Raw genomic sequence first — 10,973 nt, forward strand, 5'->3', positions numbered from 1 at the left:
AACGAAATGAAGATAAATAATTTGTTAAATTTAGTATGAATAATAAATTAATTAGAAACTATTTTGAATTAATTTTAGGTTTTACTAATAAAATAGAAAAAAAATGATTTTTCATACTAAGAGCGTTTTCTTTCAAATGACAACTGCCTCTTCCTACTGAGAGGGATTTGCATGAAACCAATCCCCCTCTCAAGTATACGTTGCTTCGCAGGTAAGCTCACCTAAATAATTTTAATTAATTAAAAGACTTGAATATTAATTAATTCATACAGATTAATTGGAATATTCTAGAAGCTCTTAGAAGAGAAGGTGGACGAAATTTAGGAGATATCCTAGTATATGGAAAGTTTTGATAAGGATAAAGATTATCCTTAAGGATTCAACCAACTAACTATAAATAGGGTGCTAAGGATTAAACCTAGGGATCCCTTTTGAGCCTTACAATTTTGTTCTCCATCTCTCTTACTACTCCATGAGTTTGAAATTTATATCCATTCTCTTGGGATATAGAAATTTCAGCTTATCCCTTCTTAGGGTTTTCATGGTCTGCTTCTTGGAGTATTGGGTCTGTTTACATTAGAGGGATTATCCAGTTGGTCCTTCATCCTTTTCAAGAGCTGGAAATCACAAGGTCTCAATAAAAAGATCAAGAGGTAATAGTTTTTATCCTTCTTTAGTTAAATTCAAAGTAGGTTGCTATACTTAGCAAAATCTAGAACCTAGGGTGCATCTACACATAGGGATTAATTTGTCTATTCTGCTTCACTAATCATATTTGTATAGATGTTATAAAACCCAACAACAAGTTGGTATCAGAGGTAGGGTACGTGTCTGTCACACCCCCGAACCGGAACGGCGGAAACGTCCGGGGGCGAATGACTTCATCTTGTAATATCATAACAAGTGTATATAAATGAAACATAGACAATCATCATCACCATACATAAAATATAACAACATACATGGTTTGCTTCATTGTATCATTCATAAATTACATCCAAAACTTAACAAGTGTATGGTGAAAACAAAATACAACAAATTCCCAAAAGTCCCAAGCTCCCAACCTGCTTAATGAGTTCCTGAGAATACAAGTTATTTTGAAAGCGTCAACATATAAAATGTTGGTGAGTTCATAAACATGTTTATATGAAAACTTTACGTTGGTTTGAAAACTCCAGGAAATCCGATATTTTCTGTACAAATAGTTTGTGAGTTTTGTTTCAAATCTTGTATAATAGCATGTGTATCCTTGTTTTATCTTGTTTGAAAAATGTATAGAGAGTGATTCCCAGAAAATCCTGTATTTTCTGTGTCATGAGAGATCGTGGTTTTAAGCCCAAGACCGGAGTGAGGCGGATAGTACAAATAATAAACACAATGTTTATACTTTGCAAAACTGAGTGGTAAGTATATTCAGCGTAAAACTTATAATAGTTTTGTTATTCTCTATGTGAGTCGTTATAACCATACTAATATGACGGAGTGTCTGTCTTGACGTTCTTCAAGCATCGGTTTCTGAAAAGACATTTGTCACCCTAGACTGGCATGTCTAGCTGTAGCGAGCAGCTCAGGTGTGGGGTGTCAACCCCGTATAGATCTATACACAAATTCCCATTCTCCCTCCAGGAGACTTTGGTTATAACAATAGCGCTTACGGTGTACACTAAGGTTGGTACGGTGAAGGTGCGTCTCACGAGAGCCTTAACGAAATTTCTACGTGAATAGTGTGTTTCATTATTTCAGCGTTAAAATAATGTTACGAGTGTATATTTTTTACTATAACTCATAAATAGTAAAAATGTAATCATTTTTATCGAGAGTGTCGGAATAGTTCGTTGTTTCATCATTGTTATCAAAATAGTCGATTGTTAACGATAAGTTCACGAGAGACCCAATTTACCTAAAATTGGTGCTAACGCCCAATTAACATAAAATGTGGCATATAAGGCCCAATTAGGATAGAAGGGCCATATAAGGCCCAATTTTTGGTCCACATTGTTATAGGTGGCCCATTTTACTAATTGATCCAATTTTGGCCCATTTTATATAAAAAGTCATTTTTGGCCCAAGTTTGTTAAATAGTTCATTTTTGGCCCATTCTAATGAAAATGTCATAAAAAGCTTATTTTTACCAAAAATGACCATTTTAGCCCATATATACCGAAATTGACAATAAAAGCCCATTTTTATGAAAAATGACACTTTTAGCCCAATAAAACCGTGAATGTTAAATAAAACCCATTTTTATCAAAAATGACACTTTTTGGCCCAATAAAACCGTGAATGTTAAATAAAACCCATTTTTATCAAAAATGACACTTTTGGCCCAATAAATACCGTGAATGTCAAATAAAAGCCCATTTTTTTTAATCAAAAATGACAAATATGGCCCCTTTTTATGATATCTTTAGTTTTATTGTGAATATTCAAACTTACTTAGCATCATTAACCAAACATAAAAAGTTACATAATGTAAGTTATTCTAACAACTTCAAGGTTTGGGTAAATCTCGAAATATTGGAGTTTTTAGCATCATATCACAACATATTAACACATATATCACACAAACATACACATGCAAGTATACATACTAAGATTTTTCACAAAACCAACTTGTATTCTCCCCCAAAAGATAGTAAATCACGAAAACAAGGGGTATGAAGCTCACCTTGAAGTTGGATCGGTTTTGAAGAGAAAGAAGGAGTATGTTTTCGGCCTTGAATGCTCCTTTGGGAAGAGTTTTCGAAACTTAGAGGGTTCTAGAAGTATGATCACGAAAATAAGATGATTATGAGGGATAATCTTAGCATAAAATTGAATGTAACAACTTGAGTATAGTTATCATCTTACCAAAAGGATGAAAATTGATGAAACTTGTTGAAAAGCTCTTGAAAACACACACAATCTCACGGTTTCTTGGAGGAAAATAAGAGAGCTCTTGAAAGTTTAGAGAGAAAGAAAGATGTGTGTGTGAAGTTTGAAATGAATGGGAGGGCGAATGAGGAAGGATCGGACGATAATGAAGAAGTGTGAGAGAGAGACTTGTCTTGATACATGGTGTGCAAAGTAGCTTCCCTAGATACATGGAGGGTAAGGTGCTTGGATATCCTCCATGTAATTATGAGATGTCAAGCAAAAGTGAACCCCTCATTTGTTCTTTTTTTTTCTTTTTTTTATATACAGATAGGCCTACCGGATTTGGAGAGAGGAGAAAGAAGGAAAGTTTGGGCTTGGGTTTGAAGTGAAACCAAGAACACCATGGCCCAATTAAGATTTTTCGGCCTATGAGGGCCCACATACGAGTTTGCGGCCCAAAAGGGTAAGTGAAAGGGTTCTCGGCCCAAATAGGGCTCATTTAGTCTTAAATAATTCCTTATGGCCCAATAAGGCCCATTAGGAGGTTTACGGCCCAATAATATGTTGATGAAGAGTTTTCGGCCCAACTATGGCCCAAATAAAGGTTCTCGGCCCATAACATGGTTAATTAGGGCTTTTGGCCCAAGAGGCCCAATAAGATAGTTTTGGTCCAATAAGGAGTTTGGACCAAGTGAGTTTGGATTAAGGCTCAAAGTTGAGTGATCATTGCTCATTGAGTTATATTTTGGGTTTACACGAAGAAGGTTTCGACTTAAAACAATTTATGGATGTATAAATTCGTATTGTATTGAAATTAACTTATACTGCACATAGTGTCACATAGTTACACAAAGGATGCTAGTTGTATATGGATATGGATTTCTAGCCCTAAAATTCTAGTTGTGACATCATCCCCCCGTTAGAGGGAATTTCGTCCCGAAATTCTTTCGTGAGATATCCTTAAGGGCTAGAAAAGAGGCGAGGGTACTTTTGCATCATTTGATCCTCGTGCTCCCATGTAAACTCAGGTCCGCGTTTTGCACTCCATTGAACCTTTACAATAGGAATGCGGATAAGTTTCATACGCTTCACTTCCCTATCCATGATTTCGACTGGTTCCTCAATGAAGTGGAGATCCTCATTCACCCGAATCTCATCGAGTGGAACAACGAGGGTTTCATCCGATAAACATTTCTTGAGGTTTGACGCGTGGAAGACAGGCTGTACGTTGCTGAGCTCCGATGGTAGCTGCAGCTTGTAGGCTACCAAACCGATCTTGGCAAGGATCTCGAATGGTACGATGTATCGTGGGTTTAGCTTTCCCTGCCTCCCAAACCGTATCATCCTTTTCCAGGGAGAGACTTTCAACAACACGTGATCACCTACTTGGAACTCCAGCGGCTTTCGTCTCTTGTCTGCGTAGCCCTTCTGTCTATCCCTAGATGCTTGGAGTCGTGCCCTGATTTGAACGATTTTCTCAGTTGTTTCCCGAATGATCTCGGGTCCGGTGAGAGTGCTGTTCGGTATTTTCCCTCTTGCCAGTTGGGTGTCTCCCACCTTAGCCCAACAGAGAGGTGATCTGCTTTTCCGACCGTACAAGGCCTCAAAGGGAGTGACTTTAATGCTTGTGTGGTAGCTGTTGTTGTAGGAGAATTCGATTAGTGGCAAGTGGGTATCCCATGACTTGCCAAAATCTATCACACAAGCTCGGAGCATATCTTCTAGTGTTTGAATGGTTCGCTCACTTTCGCCGTCGGTATGGGGGTGGTAGGCAGTACTCATATCAAGTTGGGTCCCCATTGCTTTCTGGAGTGACTGCCAGAATCGTGAGGTGAATCTACTATCTCGGTCAGAGATGATAGATATCGGAACTCCATGAAGTCTCACCACCTCCTTTATGTAGATCCGAGTTAATCTCTCCAATTTGTATGTTTCTTTTATTGGTAGGAAATGGGCCGATTTAGTCAACCGATCGACAATCACCCAAATGGCATCCAATCCGTCAGCCGATTTAGGCAATTTGGTTATAAAATCCATCGTTATTCGTTCCCATTTCCATTCGGGTATCACTGGTTGTTGTAATAATCCCGAGGGCTTCTGATATTCGACCTTAACGTTTGCGCAAGTCAGGCACTTGCTCACGTAGGTAGCAATCTCCGCTTTCATGTTCGGCCACCAATAATGTTGTTTGATATCCATGTACTTCTTATCCGAACCCGGATGGACGGAGTATCGTGTCTTATGTGCTTCATTCATGACTACGTCTCTGAACCCTCCTAATTTTGGGATTTAGATTCGATTCATGAAATAGTAAACTCCGTCTTCTTTGATTTCAAGATTCTTTTCCATCCCACTCAGTGCTTCACTCGCGGCGTTCTCCGACTTCAAGGCATCCAACTGAGCCTCTTTGATCTGTGAAGACAAGTGGGAATGGATGGTCATTGTTAGTGTTTTTACTCAGCGGCCCGAGTATTCCTTCCTGCTTAAGGTGTCAGCCACCACGTTAGCCTTGCCGGGATGATAATTGATCTCACATTCATGGTCGTTTAGCAGCTCGACCCATCACCGCTGTCTCATGTTTAGCTCTTTCTGATTCAAGATATGCTGGAGGCTTTTGTGGTCCGTGAAGATGGTGCACTTTGTACCGTAAAGGTAGTGCCTCGAAATTTTTAGGGCGAAGACCACAACTCTAAACTCGAGGTCATGAGTGGTGTAATTTACCTCGTGGTTCTTCAGTTGCCTGGACGCGTAGGCAATCACCTTTCCACGTTGCATTAGCACACAACCCAAACCCTGGTTGGAAGCGTCGCAATACACTACAAAATCTCACATTCCCTCTGGTAGAGTCAAGACCGGCGCACTGCAGAGGGCCTACTTCAGAGTTTGGAAAGTAGTTTCTTGTTTTGCATCCCAGTTGAAGGGTACGCCTTTTTGGGTGAGAGCGGTGAGAAGCTTGGCGATTTTGGAGAAATTCTGAATGAACCTTCTGTAATAACTAGCAAGGCCCAAGAATTGCCTGATCTCCATTGGCGTCTTTGGGGTTGCCCAGCCCTCAATAGCCTTGATATTAGAAGGGTCCACATGTATCCCTTCCTCACTGACTACGTGCCCTAAGAAATCCACCCTGCGAATCCAGAACTCGCATTTGGAGAATTTTGCGTACAACTTCTCCGCCCTTAGAGTTTTCAAGACTTGCCTTAGATGTTGACTGTGCTCTTCCTTGCTTCGTGAATAAACGATTATGTCATCGATGAAGACGATTACAAAGTTGTTGAGGAATGGTTGGCAAACTCGGTTTATGAGGTCCATAAATACTGCAGGTGCATTTGTCAGACCGAAGGGCATTACCAAGAACTCGAAATGTCCGTAGCGGGTTCGGAAGGCAGTTTTGGGGATATCTTCCTCTCGGACCCGTAGTTGGTGATATCCGGACCGTAGATCTATTTTGGAAAAGTAACTGGCTCCTTGAAGCTGGTCGAATAAATCATCAATCTGGGGGAGAGGGTATCAGTTCTTGATAGTGAGCTTGTTTAACTCCCGATAGTCGATGCACATTCTGAAAGATCCGTCCTTCTTCTTGACAAACAAGACCGGAGCTCCCCAGGGTGAGAAGCTTGGCCTTATAAACCCTTTGTCGAGGAGTTCGCTTAGTTGGCTCGATAACTCCTGCATTTCCGCAGGGGCTAACCTATAGGCTGTTTTGGCAATTGATGTGGCTCCAGGTATCAGTTCAATTCGAAATTCGACCTGTCTCTCGGGCGGTATTCCTAGGAGGTCTTTCGGGAATACGTTTGGGAAGTCGCGCACATCCGGAATATCGTTAATGTTCTTTTCCCCTTTCTGTTTGTCCACCACGTGGGCTAGAAAGGCATGATTTTTCTTGTGCAGGCACTTTTGTGCCTTGATGCACGAGATAAGATGGAGATTTATACCAGGTTTATCGCCGTAAATGATTAGGGTTTCGTTGGTGGGTAAGTGAAGGCGAACGACCTTCTCGTGGCATATAATATCGTCATGGTGGGGGCTTAACCAATCCATGCCGATGATTACATCAAAACTCCTAATATTTACCGACATCAGGTTTATTTGAAAAGAGTGGTTATTTAGCGTTAGTGTGCACCCTATGTAAATGTCTTTGGTTGTTTTAGTCTTCCCATTAGCCATCTCCACCATGAAGGCTTCGCTTAGCTTTTGGGGTTGTTGATTTAGTAGGTGTTTGAATTTATGACTCACAAAACTCCGCTCAGCCCCACTATCGAATAAAATACATGCGTAAGTGTTGTTGATGGAAAACGTACCAGTTACTACCACGAGGTCCTGCACCGCCTCCCTGTGCCCCATGGTTAGTACTCTGCCTGATCCGCCCGTACCCTGGTTGTTGGCTTTAGGGCAGTTTCGCTTGAAGTGTCCAGTCTCTCCGTATCCGTAACATGTGCGACTGGTCCCGACATTGTTGGATTGAGGGTTGTTTTGTTGAGGTTGGGACCTGCAATATCGGGCAGTGTGCCTTTTTCTATTGCAGTTTGTGCATTGGAAGTCCTTGCATGCCCCGACATGATGGAAACTACACTTGTCACACTTCGGGTGGGAACCTGCGTAGGGCCTCGCAGGTGCTGGGTTGGTTGTAGTGGTTGCAGTTGGAGTTGATGAGGATTGAGCGGTGGCAGCGTGGACTGCTACAGTTTGCTGCTTCTTGGAAGATCCTTGAGTTGAACTGCTCCTTTCTTGTTCCAAGACTTTCGCTTCTTGTTCTTGGGTTTGTGGTTTGGGGTGTCTTTGTAGGCATCCACTCGTTGGTGCCCTTGGTTATTACTAGGATTGGAATTGTCGACACCGATTCCATTTTCGTTTGTGTTGTGAGCGTTGATTTGGGCCAGAACGACTGTCACGGCAGCTGCTACAGCGGCTTGGAATGTAGCAGAGTCTATCCGTAGAATCGGTGTATCGCCGGTGTGCTGGTTGTTTTCATGGGAAGACATGATTCTGTTACATGATGAGAAGCGGGGTTGTGAGTAACTATTGTTATTTCTAGTTGTATTTCATCTATATTTATAGACATACATTTATGTATGCACACATATATGTCACATGTTTTGTGGTATGCTTATAAATATTTCGATTTACATTCCTTTGGCGCATTTATGGTAATAAGTAGTAGTAGGTATTGGACGAGCGTTAAGTTTGACAAAAGAGAATATAGATTTCAGTACAATTAGTTGATTCGGATTACATGGGTTCTTGGAGGGCGTACCTCTCTTGATTTACTACTACTAGTGGTAACGAGATACATAATAAACCTAGGACATAGTGCGAGTAGTGTAGTGACGCTCATATACCGAAATAGCGCACAAGATGCTCAGCCATTTCACTCATTTCACGAGTGGCCTCTTCCGCTCTCTGCTCTGCTAGGGCTGCCCTAGCTTCGGTTACAATGAGCTGTTGTCTTATGGTGGCCACTTCTTCCTCCAGGGAGCGTAGACGGTCGGTAAGGTCCTCCTGCGCTGCTTGCTGGTTCGGTATTGCTCCCGAAGGTAAGGCTCGCTAAGGATCCCTTCGGTGCCTTCATCCTCGTCTTACTCCTCATCCGAATTCTCCACCCTCATAGTCCATTTCTAGATATTCTTCCGGTCCTACTTCTGGGTTTCCCCCTTGAATCTCTTCTGGTTCTTCATCAATCCATACGTTGGCCACCAAGGCCTGGTAGTAGTGGTCTCCGTGCTGATACTCAACGATGGTGCCTACGCGAGAATGGAGGTGTGAGGAGTGTGTAGAAAGTGTACGTGCGAGGGTTACATAATATCCTAAAATACTCCTATAGTATTTTAATTGTTTATGTTTGGTTCCTTATCACTTTTTGGATTTAGAGTTGGTAAGTTTTAGATTTATTTCCCACCACGATCACTCCCAAGCACATGTTGGTCGTATTTTGAATAAATATAGTTGATCAGGCTATATTTATCCCTAATACGATTACATAACTGCCCGAGTTTAACCGCGACGTTCAATTCCTCTAAAGACCTTTATAGTTTCATATCTTGACAATACTCTAATATGCACACATAGGTATGCATTTTATTTTTGTTCAGAGTATTTTAGTCCCAATGTATTTAAAGTTGCATATCTTGTATGATTAGATATGCTAGTTCACTATAAACATTGCTCCGATACCAATCTTTCACACCCCCGAACCGGAACGGCGGAAACGTCCGGAGGCGAATGACTTCATCTTGTAATATCATAACAAGTGTATATAAATGAAACATAGACAATCATCATCACCATACATAAAATATAACAACATACATGGTTTTCTTCATTGTATCATTCATAAATTACATCCAAAAATTAACAAGTGTATGGTGAGTTCATAAGCATGGTTAATGAGTTCCTGAGAATAAAAGTTATTTTGAAAGCGTCAACATATAAAATGTTGGTGAGTTCATAAGCATGTTTATATGAAAACTTTACGCTGGTTTGAAAACTCCAGAAAATCCGATATTTTCTGTAAAAATAGTTTGTGAGTTTTGTTTCAAATCTTGTATAATAGCATGTGTATCCTTGTTTTATCTTGTTTGAAAAATGTATAGAGAGTGATTCCCAGAAAATCCTATATTTTCTGTGTCATGAGAGATCATGGTTTTAAGCCCAAGACCGGAGTGAGGTGGATAGTACAAATAATAAACACAGCGTAAAACTTGTAATAGTTTTGTTATTCTCTATGTGAGTCGTTATAACCATACTAATATGATGGAGTGCCTGTCTTGACGTTCTTCAAGCGTCGGTTTCTGAGAAGACATTTGTCACCCTAGACTGGCTTGTCTAGCTATAGCGAGCAACTCAGGTGTGGGGTGTCAACCCCGTATAGATCTATACACAAATTCTCGTTCTCCCTCCAGAAGACTCGGGTTAAAATAATGTTACGAGTGTATATTTTTTACTATAACTCATAAATAGTAAAAATGTAATCATTTTTATCGAGAGTGTCGGAATAGTTCGTTATTTCATCGTTGTTATCAAAATAGTCGATTGTTAACGATAAGTTCACGAGAGGCCCAATTTACCTAAAATTGGTGCTAAGGCCCAATTAACATAAAATGTGCCATATAAGGCCCAATTAGGATAGAAGGGCCATATAAGGCCCAATTTTTGGTCCACATTGTTATAGGTGACCCATTTTACTAAGTGATCCAATTTTGGCCCATTTTATATAAAAAGTCATTTTTGGCCCAAGTTTGTTAAATAGTTCATTTTTGGCCCATTGTAAATGAAAATGTCATAAAAAGCCCGTTTTTACAAAAAATGACCATTTTAGCCCATAAATACCGAAATTGACAATAAAAGTCCATATTATGAAAAATGACACTTTTAGCCCAATAAAACCGTGAATGTTAAATAAAGCCCATTTTTTTTTTATCAAAAATGACACTTTTTGGCCCAATAAAACCGTGAATGTTAAATAAAGCCCATTTTTATCAAAAATGACACTTTTGGCCCAATAAATACCGTGAATGTCAAATAAAAGCCCATTTTTTTTTATCAAAAATGACAAATATGGCCCCTTTTTATGATTTCTTTAGTTTTATTGTGAATATTCAAACTTACTTAGCATCATTAACCAAATATAAAATGTTACATAATGTAAGTTATTCGAACAACTTCAAGGTTTCGGTAAATCTCGAAATATTGGAGTTTTTAGCATACTATCACAACATATTAACACATATATCACACAAACATACACATGCAAGTATACATACTAAGATTTTTCACAAAATCAGCTTGTATTCTCCCCCAAAAGATAGTAAATCACGAAAACAAGGGGTATGAAGCTCTCATTGAGGTTGGATCGATTTTGAAGAGAAAGAAGGAGTATGTTTTCGGCCTTGAATGCTCCTTTGGGAAGCGTTTTCGAAACTTAGAGGGTTCTAGAAGTATGATCACGAAAATAAGGTGATTATGAGGGATAATCTTAGCATAAAATGGAATGTAACAACTTGAGTATAGTTATCATCTTACCAAAAGGATGAAACTTGATGAAACTTGTTGAAAACCTCTTGAAAACACACACAATCTCACAGTTTCTTGGAGGAAAATGAGAGAGCTCTTGAAAGTTTAGA

Source organism: Lactuca virosa, chromosome 4, assembly GCF_052849685.1.
Source record: "Lactuca virosa cultivar CGN04683 chromosome 4, Lactuca_virosa_CGN04683_v6, whole genome shotgun sequence".
Lineage (NCBI taxonomy): Eukaryota > Viridiplantae > Streptophyta > Magnoliopsida > Asterales > Asteraceae > Lactuca > Lactuca virosa.